Source organism: Carcharodon carcharias, chromosome 27 (genome assembly GCF_017639515.1).
Source record: "Carcharodon carcharias isolate sCarCar2 chromosome 27, sCarCar2.pri, whole genome shotgun sequence".
NCBI lineage: Eukaryota > Metazoa > Chordata > Chondrichthyes > Lamniformes > Lamnidae > Carcharodon > Carcharodon carcharias.
Window position 1 is genome coordinate 19,795,459 of NC_054493.1, and position 13,164 is coordinate 19,808,622.

The 13,164-nt window shown below is 47.8% G+C and overlaps 2 long non-coding RNA genes across 3 annotated transcripts; both read left to right on the top strand.

The window, feature by feature from the left end:
• The first annotated feature begins 1,461 nt into the window (after window positions 1–1,461).
• Window positions 1,462–7,214, top strand: LOC121270540. Of its 2 annotated transcripts, XR_005941562.1 has the most exons (4): window positions 1,462–1,617; window positions 2,482–2,533; window positions 4,036–4,142; window positions 7,160–7,214. It is a non-coding gene; the product is annotated as an uncharacterized LOC121270540 (long non-coding RNA). The 2 variants fall into 2 exon arrangements; XR_005941561.1 differs by having other exon boundaries at window positions 1,462–2,533.
• A 3-nt stretch (window positions 7,215–7,217) lies between these two features.
• Window positions 7,218–8,165, top strand: LOC121270542. The gene is made up of 2 exons (XR_005941564.1): window positions 7,218–7,275; window positions 7,887–8,165. It is a non-coding gene; the product is annotated as an uncharacterized LOC121270542 (long non-coding RNA).
• The last annotated feature ends 4,999 nt before the right edge of the window (window positions 8,166–13,164 follow it).

Here is a 13,164-nt window from a genome sequence, read left to right on the forward strand (position 1 = left end):
ATCTAGTCATTTAGACAGTTTAAAAATAAAATGTCACCCATTTAAAACAGAGATGAGGCAACATTTTTTTTCTCAGACGACCATGAATCTTTGGTACTCTCTTGCCGAAAAGATGGTGGAAGCAAAGTCTTTGAATATTTTTAAAGCAGCGGTGGATACATTACTGATAAGCAAAGGGGGGAGTGATATGTTATTGGGGCAGGCAGGGTGCAGATTTGAGGTTACTATCAGATCAGATCAGCCATGATCATATTAAATGGCAGAGCAGGCTCAAGGAGCCGAATGGCTGACTCCTGCTCCTTGTTCGTATGTTACTGACAAGATGGAGCTTGACTCTTCTGCATATGGGAAGTAAAATCATTTGTTCACACTGCCCAGTGAGACTCCAGTGAGTTCACATTTAACCTTAGGGGTTTGTTCTGCTGCTAATTACACCCAGAACAGAACTATGGCAGAGGACCTGTGCGCTTTGTTTGTCATATCAATTGATAAATGATGTTATATCTTGGCCCTGGGCTCCAATTGTCATCAGATCACAAAACATAATTTTCTGTTCAAAAAAAAGGGCTTTCAATGGCAGTGGGACTACCCAACATTCAAAGGAGAGCAGAATGTGCCCTGTTGGAGACAGTTTGAAAGAGATTCACTAGGCTGATTCGTGGGATGAAAGGATTGAATTATCAAGAATGGCTAAATAGCTATTTAGGCCTTTGTTCATTAGAGTTTAAAAGAATGGAGGGTCATCTTATTGAAATGTAGAAGATCCTAAAGGGGCTTGATACGGTAGATGTTAAGAAGATATTTCCACTAATAGGGGAACCTCAAACTAGGGGACATAAAAAATAACATAGTTACAGAATAAGGGGACACTCATTCAAAACTGAGACGTGAAGGAATTTCTTCTTTCAGAGGGTAGTGAATGTCTGGAATTCTCCACCCCAGAGAGTTGTGGAGGCGAGATCACCGGAAGTACTTAAAGAGGTAAATAGATTTTTGAAATATCAGGGAGTTGAGGGCTATGAGGAGCTGGCATGAAAGAGGAGTTGAGGTCTGGGGCAGGTCTGATTATTGAATAGCGGGGTAGGCTTGAGGGGAAGGATGGCCTACTCCTATTTCTTATGTTATAAGCTCACTCAGGAAGCTTTCTGCACTTTGTTTTTATTCATTCATGTGATTCATGGCCCATCCCTAATTGTCCTTGCTCAGAGGGCATTTGAGAGTCAACCACATTACTGTAGATCTGGAGTCACAGGTAAGGACCAGATTGAGATTTTAAGACAATTTAAATTTTTATTTAATTCAATTTCCACTATCAGTCGTGGTGGGATTCGAACCCATCTCCCCAACATTACCCTGGGTCTCTGATTCACCAGTCCAGTACCGCTACGTCACCACTTCTCCCACATGCGCATGACAGTGTCATTGGAGCATGCGCATTGCGGTCTAGTCATGAGCATGCGCATTGCTGTTCTGTGACAGAAGCTGCTCTGAGGGTTAGAGAACGTCGAGTGGAGCAAACTAACAGAGTTAGTGGGTGTGTGAGGAGGAATGGAGCCAGCGGAGTGGGCAGGGAGGCTTCATAAAGGCACAGTGCAGACCGCAGATCCCATTAACAAGGTATCGGTCTTGTGTTTGACGAGAACGAACCGAAAAAGTTTGGATTTTTCCCTTCGCCAGGCCCGGGGTAACGGCCGCCATCTTTATAGGGGGCAAAGTGCAGCAGGGCGCATGCGCGATCACCCCTGGTCCAGGTGGCAGGAGGAGAGAATGTTGTAAATTTCTATCCTGGACTGACAGGGATGGATTTTGGAAACTCCTTTTACAGGGGGTTAGAAGTGGAGGATTTACAGACGGGGAAGACCTGACAGAGCCACTCGATTCATCAGGACTGGGATCCTCCTTTTCTAATGCTCAGTACAAACCATTTCCCAAAGCTGTCACTTAGTCCAGGATAGAAATTCAGGACCCAGATATTATCGGCCTCTGAGTGTAAGCATTGAGTTCCAGGTCTTTACTACTCAAGGAGTAAAAACGTTTTTCCTCACATCTCCCCCTGCAGATCTAGCCCAAAATCTTTCATTTGTGTCCTGTAATCCTTTTACAGTCAGTTAATGGGAACAGCTTTTCCTTATCTACCTTATCTGAACCTATCATAAACTTGTACACCTCCATTAAATCTCCCTTTAATCCCCTTTTCTCCAAGGAGAACCTAACCTTACTTTTAAAATCCCTCATCCCTTGAACCATTCTGTTAAATCTCCTCTGCCCCCTCTCAAGGCCCCTCACATCCTTTACAATGTGTGGTGATCACTGGTTTGCACAGACCCAGATGTTCTGTGTCTGTGACATCATCAAACATCGACAATTACACTGTGACATCATCACACATCGACAATTACACTGTGACATCACCCCGCTCCCCGGGTATTTCCTCAACTGGGAGATTTTTCTCTGACTCCAGTGCTTCTGATATCTTTCCAGCTGCAGGCTCTAGCAGGAGAGTTTAAAATTGAACCTTGAAATTGTTTCACAGGTGAGTATTTTTGACTATTCACCTACAATTTAAAGTTTTATGCTCTGTTATCTGTGCGAAGTTCCATGGCTCTGAGGTTGATGTGAATGTGTTATCAGTTACATTGTTAAAGCTTGTTAATGTCAATTAGATTGTTGAAGGAAACAGGTGATGGGTTTTTGAACACTTATAAATAAGGGATAGCTGGGACACCGGGTGTGGATGCGGAGTGTTGACACTGAACAAAGTCTACCACAGCAAGAAAAGGCTTTATGTCTTAGTTTTGACTTCACCAGCTGACATGGACCCTGTTAAAAGCTGCTGTGGCTTCTTTCCTCTGGATCTGAATCCATGTCCATTGTTATGATCCTTGAGCAGATCCTGGGACATGGGGGGAGATCTGGTTCGGGATCAATACCATTTTACTTAAAGTAGATAAAGGTTGAGTTTCAAGACACCTGTTTTTGGGATAAAACCTCAAGGATTTTGAACGACAATTAAGCAAAATTTACCATACAAGCTCAGAAAGATAAAGCAATTTACAATACATATCTGATACTCCAACATTCAAGGTAAGTATGAGGTACATGTGAATTAATAGATGAACTGTGGTCTAACGCAACATGTTACAGAGTAAATGACAGATGCAGCCAAAGCAGATTCCAAGGATTTCTCAACAACCCACATGAGTCCCACTGTGAGTCAACCAACCTCACTGAAACTTTGTCTTTCTCACGAGGGTTTCCAATCTCAAGCTTCGAAGATCTCACCTGGACTTCTCTCCAAAAGTCACTCCCACTCAGACAGCTTTATCAATAGTCCACCTCACAGAGTTTCAATCTCGCTTTCCGAGATTCCTTCTCCCTGGATTCCTGAGTACACTGAAACACTAGCTTACAAACACATTTTCAGATCTACAGCTGTGCCAAGCAGAACACCACTGCTCTAAAGGGGTACCTTTGCTTCAACAGCTCTTTATTTAAATTCTCCCTACAGCCTTTTCTCTAACTTTTTAACTTAACTCGGACCTCTGCCTGTCCCTGTCTCTGTGGCACTTTTGCCTGGCAACTCCTGAAAATAACTCCCTAAAGAAGAGCTGTTGAAGCCCTTGAAGCGATCTGATGACCTATCAAAACACTGCCAGAGGGTCCCACCCTTGTTACTAGACAGGAACCAACGTAACTGTACCTTAAATGTTACAATCTCCACAGGTTACTAAGTTAGCACTCAGGGACATAGGATGAAATTAATTCATAACACCATCCATTGCTCTGTTTCAGCTCTGTCCTCTCTGATCACCTCTCTGCTATTGTTAAGCTTCCTCTGTCTCTAATAATGGGTGTATTTTAGCTTTGTTCTTCTTCCCACAATATCTTTCACAGTCAGGAATTGTTTTTCCTGTGCTACAGTCCATTTCTCTTCCACCTCTGAGCTTATATTGACCATCAAATTCTGCAGCATTTTTATTCCCAGTAATTCATTCTGCACACCTTGAAGTCTTCAGTCTGTTTCCCTCTCCACAGATACCAACATATATTGCGAAGCCCCAGTTGCCTGTGGAGAAGATGATGTTTGACCTTCTTGAACCGCTGCAGTCTGTGTGGTGAAGGTGCTCCCACAGTGCTGATCGGTAAGGAGTTACAGGTTAATCACCCAGCCATGCTGAAGGAACAGAGAAATAATTCCAAATCAACAGCAACCATTTCACTTTCTATCACACTTTTAATGTTGTGGAATGCTCCAAAACATTTCACAGAAATGTTACAAATAAAGGTTTGACACTGAGCCACATAAGGAGATATTAGGGCAGGTGACCTAAAGCTTGGTCAAAGATCTGGGTTTTAAAGAGAATCTTTTTAATCACTCCCTGGGCTGTGGGCATTGCTGGCCAGGCCAGCATTTATCGCCCATTCCTAATTGCCCTTGAGAAGGTGCCTTCTTGATCCGCGGAGGTCCCTGTGGCGTAGGTGCACCCACAGTGCTGTGAGGGTGGCAGTACCAGCATTTTGACCCAGTGACAGTAATGGAATGGCGATATATTTCCAAGTCAGGATGGTGAGTGCCTTGGAGGGAAACTTGTAGATAGTGGTGTTCCCATGTATCTGCTGCCCTTGCCTTTCTAGATGGTAGTGGTCATGGGCTTGGAAGGCGCTGTCTAAGGAGGCTTGGTGAGTTCCTGCAGTGCATCTTGTAGATGGTATACACTGGCTGCTACTGTGTGTGTGTGTGTGTGGTGGAGGGAGTGAATGTCAAGCGGGCTAGTTTGTCCTGGATGGTGTCGAGCTTCTTGAGTGTTGTTGGAACTGTACTCACCAGGCAAGTGGAGAGCATTCCATCACACTTCTGACTTGTGCCTTGTGGGCAGGTTCTGGGGAGTCAGGAGGTGAGTTAATCACTGCAGGATTCCTAGCCTTTGATATACTCTTGTTGTCCAGTTCAGTTTCTGGTCAATGGTAACCCCGAGGATGTTCATGGTGGGCGATTCAGTGATGGTAATGCCATTGAATGTCATGGGGCGGTGATTCAAATTTCTCTTGTTGGAGATTGTCATTGCCTGGCACTTGTGTGGCGTGAATGTTACTTACCACTTGTGAACCCAAGTCTGGATATTGCCCAGATCTTGCTGCATTTGGACATGGACGGCTTCAGTATCTGAGGAGTCGCGAATGGTGCTGAACATTGTGCAATCATCAGTGAACATCCTCACTTCTGGCCTTATGGTAGAAGGAAGGTCATTGATGAAGCAGCTGAAGATGGTTGGGCCTAAGGCACCACCTGAGGAACTCCTGCAGTGATATCCTGGAACTGAGATGATTGACCTCCAACAACTACAACCATCTTCTTTTGTGCTCCGTATGACTCCAGCCAGCGGAGAGTTTTCCCCCTGATTCCCATTGACTCCAGTTTTGCTGGGGCTCCTTGATGCCACACTCGGTCAAATGCTGCCTTGATGTCAAGGGCAGTCACTCTCACCTCAACTCTGTAGTTCAGCTCTTTTGTCAGATACTGAAGCAACGTTGTAATGAGGTCAGGAGCTGAGTGGCCCTGGTGGAACCCAAACGAGGCGTCAGTCAGCATTTGCTAAGCAAGCACTACTTGATAGTACTATTGATGACCCCTTTCATCACGTTATTCATGATGGAGGGTAGACTGATGGGGTGGTAATTTGCTGGGTTGTATTTGTCCTGCTTTTTGTGTGCAGGACATACCTGAGCAATGTTGCGGTAGATGCCAGTGCTGTAGCTGTACTGGAACAGCTTGGCTAGGAGTGCAACATGGAGCACAAGCCTTCAAGTACTATTGCCAGAATATTGTCAGGGCCCATAGTCTTTGCAGTATCCAGTGCCTTCAGCCATTACTTGATATCACGTGTAGTGAATTGAATTGGCTGAAGACTGGCAATTATAATTCTGGAGACTTACAGAGGTTGAGAGGTTTAGGGGACAAATTGCAGACCTCGGGGCCTTCAAAACTGACAAAATGGCTACCAACTCTGGAGTGATTAAAATCAGGAATGGTCAGGAGGCTGGAATCAGAGGAGTACAGATATCTCAGAGGGTTGCGAGGCTGGTGGAGATTTCTGAGTTAGGGAGCAGGAATGTGAAAACAGGGATGAGATATTTAAAATTTCAGTTCTCCTTAATTCGGAGCCTTTTTAGGTCAGTGAGCACAGGGGTGATGGGTGAACAAGACTTGGTGTGAGTAAGCACACTGGCAGCAGAGTTTTGGATGACCTCAAGATTACAGGGAGGTTGAATGTGGAAGGCGGCTGGGAGTGTGTTAGGATAGTTAAGTCTAGAGGGAACAAAGGAAAGGATGAGAGTTTCAGCAGCAGATGAGCTGAGACTGGGCTGGAGTCGGACGATGTTACTGAGGTGGAAATAGGCGGTCTTGGTGATGATGTGGATATGTGGTTGGAAGCTCCTTTGGGGTGAAATATTTGACCATGTTTGTGAACAGTCTGGTTCAGTCTCAGACAGTTGTCAGGGAGAGGGATGGAGTCAGTGGCTAGGGAGTGGAGTTTGTGGCGGGGTCTGAAGAGAATGGCTTCAGTCTTCCCAATATTGAAACGGAGGAAATTTCTATTCATCCAGTACCGGATGTCAGACAAGTCAGGATGGAGTGTGACTTGGAGGGGAGCTTGGAGGTGATGGTGTTCACATACACCTGCTACCCTGGTCCTTCTCAGTGCTCAGGCTGGGGGTTTGGGAGATTCTCTCCACATTCTGGTTGAATTGTAGAAATATAAACCCCCTCTGCCTCACCAATTCCAAAGAAGAGTCATACGGGCTCAAAATGTTAATTCTGTTTCTCTCTCCACAGATGCTGCCAGATATCCCTCTCCTTCACCCCCTGTATCACTCTCTCTTCTCACTCCTCCCACACCCACTGCCATCTCTCTCTCTCTCTCTATCTGCTCCCAAAGAGGCCAGAGTCTTGTGTAGGCCCAGACTGGGTGAAAGCTTCCCTTCCCTGAAGATATTAATGGGTTTTTATAACAATCCGGCAGTTTTCATGATCACTTGTTCCTAGTGCCGGCCCCACAGATCAATGACCAGATTCATTCAGCTCAATTTCACAACCTGCCTTTGTGTTTTTGTGGGTTCTCTCTCACTCCCTCTTTTCTGTTTCAAATCAATTTCACAGGGTATTAGAAGGGGAGGATTTGCAGTCGGGAAACTGAAACCAAACATCACATCAAGATCTGATGGCGTTGCCCCATGTATCGTAACCTGAATATCATTGGATTTTGAACATGGAAGGTAAAAGCACTGTTCACACTCGGGAGAAACTGTGGAAATGTGGGGAATGTGGGAAGGGATTCAACTACCCATCTGAGCTGGAAACTCATCGGCGCAGTCACACCGGGGAGAAACTGTGGAAATGTGGGGAATGTGGGAAGGGATTCAACTACCCGTCTCAGCTGGAAACACATCGGCGCAGTCACACTGGGGAGAGGCCATTCACCTGCTCCATGTGCGGGAAACAATTTACTCAGGTATCCAACCTGCTGAGACACCAGCGAGTTCACACTGGGGAGAGACTGTCCACCTGCTCAGAGTGTGGGAAGGGGTTCACTCGGTCATCCAACCTGCTGAGACACCAGCGAGTTCACACTGGGGAGAGACCGTTCACCTGCTCCGAGTGTGGAAAGGGATTCACTACCTCATCCCACCTGCTGAGACACCAGCGGATTCATGAGTAATGACAGTGATTGGATTTTGCTGTTAATCACATCCAGGACTGAACGCTGTGCATTGGGATCTGTTTTTGCTGATGTTAATAAACTCCAGATAAAAGTCAAATCAAACAGTTTTGTGTTAAACACCATGTGTGAGTCTATTAATACAGTGCTTCCCAAATCTTTTCCCAGTGAGACCCCATTTTAATGCTCCAGACTTGGTGTGACCCTAGAGTGAAAATCTGGAGGTTGCAGGAGATGTTGAGCGGGGAGGAGGCTTCTGACAGACAGTTTGGACAATCATTATTGTGCAGAGAGCACTTCAAGCAGCTAAATACTTGCAATAAGCTCAACAGAAATGTAATGTATTGTGAAGTCTACATTGTAAATTGGACTCGTGTATAATTAACTCTTAATAATTCTCTTTATAACTCTCCATAATTCTTCACTAAATAAAATCTTGAAGTTTCATTTCTGCGTGTACAGGATATTTCATATACATGACTGCCGGTTACACACACAAGCAGATTTTATCGTAGTCACTATGATAGGGGTTTAGTTATATTCAACATAAGCTATTGGTGTGATGTACAGTCAGAAAGGTGTTTTCTCTGCAAACATTTTATGGCTCATAAAACTTTTAATAATCCTGAAAATATTCTTTTTTTTGAAACTACATGTATATCTCTCAAATTTAGACTGATTTACTTGAGCTTTGACCTGTCTGCAGCCTTTGACAAGGTTGACCACACCATTCTGCTCCAACACTGTCGTCCAGCTGTTTGGGGCTGCTCTCTCCTGGTTCCATTCTTCTCTATCTAATCATAGTCAGAGAATCACTTGGAATGTCTTCCTTTCCCACTCCCACAGTTGCCTCTGGTGTCCCCAAAGGATCCAGAATTGGCCTCCTATTTCTCATCAACATGCTCCCCACAACGACATCATCTGAAAACACAGTGTCAGTTATCACATGGACACTGTCAGTGCCCAGCTCTACCTCACCGCCACCTCTCTCCACTTCTCTACTTTTGTTTAATTATCAGACTGTGTCTGACACCCAGTGGTGGATGTGCAGAAATTTCCTCCAATTAAATATTGGGAAGACTGAAGCCATTATTTACATTCCCTAGCTACCAACTCCATTCCTCTCCCTGGCAACTCTGAATCCAAACCAGACATTTTGCATGCTTGATGCCATGTTTGACCCCGAGATGAGTTTCCAACTCGGGTGTGTGTGTCCCCGGTGATTTTCCAGCCACACAGATGTTTAAATCTTTCCCCACAGACAGAATGGACAAACATTTCTGCTTCCATAATCAGTTGCTGATCATATATGAATTCAGTGATTCTATAAGATCCTGTCGAGATTTTTGGTTTGAGTTTCCCCATCTGAAAATCCTCTCCCTCTAGTTCCCTGTAAACAGAGTTAACAAAAGCCATCACTGTCAGGACAGGATAGAAATTCAGAGCAGACAATTCTAGTTTCTATGGAATATTCTTTCTCCTTTCATTCCCCCAAATCCATAAATCTCTGTCCCACACACTCCTCCCCCTCTCTGCTCATTGTTCCAGATTCAGTGCCTGGTCTCCTACTAATTATTTTCTCCTCTCCAGATTCTCTCTTTTCCTGTCCTTAAAGTGGTGACTCAGGCTGTGGGTCAATCCCACTCTTCACTCTAATTCTACCAAATAATTCAGCTCACTACAACAAATCATCTTGAATAACTTTATTATTAATTTTGAATGTTTGAAAGAATCAGCTTTTCCCATTGGGGGAGAACAAAAGTCCCAGAACTTCCTTCTCAGGAATGTTCTAACAGGCTGCATCTATCTGAGTTACATTGATGCAGACTCACTCAGTAAAGCGATCAGGTCTGACTTCAGTGACACAAGCCATGTCTATCTGAGTTACATTTACCAAGACTCATTCGGTCAGTAAATGATCAGGTCTGACAGAACTACTACAACTGCAACAACTTATATTTATATCGCTCTTTTAACATCATAAAACATCCCAATGAGTTTCACAGGAGCATAAGGACATATTAGACCAGATGACCAAAAGATTGTTCAAAGAGGTCGGTTATAATGAGTGTCTTTAAGGAGGAAAGTGAAGTAGAAAGATGGAGGGGTTTAGGGAGGAAATTCCAGAGCTTAGGGTCCAGGCAGCTGAAGGCCCAGCCACCAATGGTGGAGTGATTAAAATCGGGGATGAAGGACATCCGGTAATGGTGTTCCTTGTATGTGGGCCCATAGCCTAGGCTCAAGGCCCAAACCTGAGCTTTGGGGCCATAGTTTGACCATCCCAGGTCTCAGACAAAAACAATTCCCCATATAAACATCTTGTAGGATCTTTGTTTATTGATACCATAAAAAGTTAGGACCAGTTGAGTCCTCCTGTTTATTCGATGAGGATTGACTCTAACAGAGTTAAAATCCTCTGGATTTCAGTGTCAGAACAAGAATATGTTTGAGCAAAGATAAAAATATATATAAATACTGAAAATCTGACCAGCACAAACCTGGGGAAATACACAGCAGGTCAACCATCATTGGTAGGGATAAGTCAGTTTCAGTTGGGACTCCTTCAGAATGAACACTTCCCACCACCAACTCCAACCCCGCTCCCCCATCCCCCTCCCTGTGAACTGAACATTCCTCCACCCACTCATCCACCCATTGCACATCCACCCAATGGCTCTCAGCCTGGATTGACATTCAGCATGAACCCAGTGTGAGGGCGAGCTGACCCATGGGATGTCAGAATGGATAAGAGCTGGAAGTGGTTTTGTCAAAAACAGGAAAGTTAATATTTTGTCAAACCCCCATGTGCACACTCTTGGTGAATTATAATTTGTAGCCCAGTCCTTTACTCTGGCTTCAACATGGTGCATCCTGGGTGGGTTCAGCAGAGGTAGAGACAGGCTGCTCAGGAGATGGGGCCAGTGTCGGGAGATGGGGGCAGTGTCGGGAGATGGGGGCAGCGTGTCGGGAGTTGGGGGCAGATTGTTGGGAGTTGGGGGCAGAGTGTTGGGAGATGGGGCAGAGTGTCGGGAAATGGGGGCAGTGTCGGGAGATGGGGGCAGAATGTCGGGAGATGGGGCAGAGTGTCGGGAAATGGGGGCAGAGTGTCGGGAGATGGGGACGTAGTGTCAGTAGATGGGGGCAGAGTGTCAGGAGATGGGGCAGAGTGTCGGAAGATGGGGACAGAGTGTCGGGAGATGGGGGCAGTGTCGGGAAATGGGGGCAGAGTGTCGGGAGATGGGGCAGAGTGTCGGGAGATGGGACGGCGTGTCGGGAGATGGGGCAGAGTGTCGGGAGATGGGACAGAGTGTCGGGAGATGGGGGCAGAGTGTCGGGAGATGGGGGCAGTCAGGAGATGGGGCAGAGTGTCGGGAGATGGGACAGAGTGTCGGGAGATGGGGGCAGAGTGTCGGGAGATGGGGGCAGTCAGGAGATGGGGCAGAGTGTCGGGAGATGGGGGCAGAGTGTCGGGAGATGGGGGCAGCGTGTCGGGAGATGGGGGCAGAGTGTCGGGAGATGGGGGCAGAGTGTCAGGAGATGGGAGCAGAGTGTCGGGAGATAGGGGCAGAGTGTCGGGAAATGGGGGCAGAGTGTCGGGAGATGGGGGCAGAGTGTCGGGAGATGGGGCAGAGTGTCGGGAGATGGGGCAGAGTGTCAGGAGATGGAAGCAGAGTGTCGGGAGATGGGGACATTCGGGAGATGGGGCAGAGTGTCGGGAGATAGGGGCAGAGTGTCGGGAGATGGGGGCAGCGTGTCGGGAGATGGGGGCAGAGTGTCGGGAGATGGGGGCAGAGTGTCGGGAGATGGGGGCAGAGTGTCGGGAGATGGGGGTAGAGTGTTGGGAGATGGGGCAGTCGGGAGATGGGGGTAGAGTGTCGGGAGAAGGGGCAGAATGTCAGGAAATGGGGGCAGAGTGTCGGGAGATGGGGGCAGTGTCGGGAAATGGGGGCAGAGTGTCGGGAGATGGGGCAGAGTGTCGGGAGATGGGGACAGAGTGTCGGGAGATGGGGCAGAGTGTCGGGAGATGGGACAGAGTGCCGGGAGATGGGGGCAGAGTGTCGGGAGATGGGGGCAGTCAGGAGATGGGGTCAGAGTGTCGGGAGATGGGGCAGAGTGTCGGGAGATGGGGGCAGAGTGTCGGGAGATAGGGGCAGAGTGTCGGGAAATGGGGGCAGAGTGTCGGGAGATGGGGGCAGAGTGTCGGGAGATGGGGGCAGAGTGTCGGGAGATGGGGCAGAGTGTCGGGAGATGGAAGCAGAGTGTCGGGAGATGGGGACATTCGGGAGATGGGGCAGAGTGTCGGGAGATAGGGGCAGAGTGTCGGGAGATGGGGGCAGCGTGTCGGGAGATGGGGGCAGTCGGGAGATGGGGGCAGAGTGTTGGGAGATAGGGGCAGTGTCGGGAGATGGGGGCAGAGTGTCAGGAGATGGGGGCAGAGTGTCGGGAGATGGGGGTAGAGTGTTGGGAGATGGGGCAGTCGGGAGATGGGGGCAGAGTGTCGGGAGATGGGGGCAGAGTGTCGGGAGATGGGGGCAGAGTGTCGGGAGATGGGGCAGTTGGGAGATGGGGGCAGAGTGTCGGCAGATGGGGGCAGAATGTCGGGAGATGGGGGCATTGTCGGGAGATGGGGGCAATGTTGGGAGATGGGGGCAGCGTGTCGGGAGATGGGGGCAGAGTGTCAGGAGATGGGGGTAGAGTGTCGGGAGATGGGGCAGTCGGGAGATGGGGGCAGAGTGTCGGGAGATGGGGGCAGAGTGTCGGGAGATGGGGCAGCTGGGAGATGGGGGCAGAGTGTCGGCAGATGGGGGCAGAATGTCGGGAGATGGGGGCAGCGTGTTGGGGAGTTGGGGGCAGTGTCGGGAGATGGGGGCAGCGTGTCGGGCGATGGAGGCAGAATGTCGGGAGATGGGGGCATTGTCGGGAGATGGGGGCAATGTCGGGAGATGGGGGCAGCGTGTCGGGAGATGGGGGCAGCATGTTGGGAGATGGGGGCATTGTCGGGAGATGGGGTCAGCGTGTCGGGAGATGGGGGCAGAGTGTCGGGAGATGGGGGCATTGTCGGGAGAGGGGGGCAGCATGTTGGGAGATGGGGGCAGATTGTCGGGAGATGCCAAACAATTATAGGCCAGTTAGTTTTACATCGGTGGTGAGCAAATTAGTAGAATCAATCTTGAGAGATAGGATTAACTGTCATGTGGAAAGGCATGGACCAGTCAGCGATGGTCAGCATGGATTTGTTAAAAGGTTTTGCCTCACAAATTTGATTGAATTCTTTGAGGAAGTGACAAGAAGGGTTGATGAAGGTAGTGCAGTGGATGTTGTGTACATGGATTTTAGCAAGGCATTTGACAAGGTCCCACATGGCAGATTGGTCAGGAAAGTAAAACCCCTTGGGATTCAGGGTAATGTGGCAAACTGGATAAATGGTTGGCTTTGTAACAGGAAA